This window comes from Suricata suricatta, chromosome 2, assembly GCF_006229205.1.
Source record: "Suricata suricatta isolate VVHF042 chromosome 2, meerkat_22Aug2017_6uvM2_HiC, whole genome shotgun sequence".
Lineage (NCBI taxonomy): Eukaryota > Metazoa > Chordata > Mammalia > Carnivora > Herpestidae > Suricata > Suricata suricatta.
This window is the reverse complement of record NC_043701.1, coordinates 149,141,923-149,142,923: the sequence shown is the minus strand read 5'-3', so window position 1 is coordinate 149,142,923 and position 1,001 is coordinate 149,141,923. Positions and strand designations below refer to the sequence as shown.

Sequence of the window (1,001 nt, the reverse complement as noted above, 5' to 3'; positions counted from 1 at the left end):
CTGGCCGAACCCTGGTTACTGTGCCCACTGAGCAGGTGGAGAGACGGAGTCGCAGAGGCGGGAACTGAAGGAGGACCAAAGAGAACCAACAAGTCGATGTGTGCCATGGCCCGAGGTAGCTTAGAGCGTCCGTTTCTTGGATCTAGGAGCTCCAGGTGACCACTGGCCCAGGCTCGCGCTGCGCTGTGGCCCAGCAAACTAGGCCTAAGGAAAGGAGACCAGCCTTTGCCGTCAGAGCGACCCTCATTCCAAGCCAACGCCGTCATTGGTAGCCAAGCCTGACTTTCCTCACCTGTAAAACTGCGAGTCTAAAACAGAATGTTGTGACGCGGACAGGAAACAGTCTGCTCTGCCGGCTCTGTGAATTTAACGTGAATTCCAAGTAAACGTGAATTTACTTAACTCCCTGTACCTCTGTTCTCTCAACTGTGACATGGGCTGATCACAGTGTAACTGGGGGGAATGATCGACACTCCTCGACGTGAGGCATGAAGTGCTCACCATTGAGTCTGACACATAGTACTCAATAAATGGAAGCTAAAATACTTGTTTAAGCTTCAGCATTTTCTCCCTCTCGCAATGAACGTCCTGAACGACCCAAAGTGTTGTTAGAACTCCCTCTCTTCCTCTCTCCTTTATACCCCAGGGCAGTACTCCTTGCGTGGGCCATTCTGGTCCGGAAAACAGCACCCACAGAGTCTTCCTGGGTGGTGTCTGAACTCCTGGCAGGCCGCATCCCAACCTGGGCACCTTGAGGCCTTCCTAGCCCAGCAGGGAGGAGTGCAGGCACACGGCCCAGGAGGCGCAGGGGTGGGAGGAGCACGCTTTGGGACCTCATTCGGGACCACAGGACGCTCCAGCCACCTCTCGCTTAATGACATAGCTAGACCTTGTAGTGAATTTATCCCCGCCCCCATCCAAGGAGCGCGGTGGGGACAGGTCTCTCTACCTGGGCAATTCGGTAGTCCGGGCCACAGGGTAATGGGCAGGGGGCAGCTGGC

The 1,001-nt window shown here is 55.4% G+C and overlaps 1 long non-coding RNA gene across 1 annotated transcript in view; it reads left to right on the top strand.

Annotated features, from left to right (window-relative positions):
• The window catches only part of LOC115285657, a 1,612-nt gene extending 1,210 nt beyond the window's left edge, over positions 1-402 (top strand). Inside the window, exon 2 of the long non-coding RNA XR_003905631.1 lies at positions 36-402. This is a non-coding gene — a long non-coding RNA (uncharacterized LOC115285657). The remainder of the gene's footprint in view (positions 1-35) is intronic.
• The last annotated feature ends 599 nt before the right edge of the window (positions 403-1,001 follow it).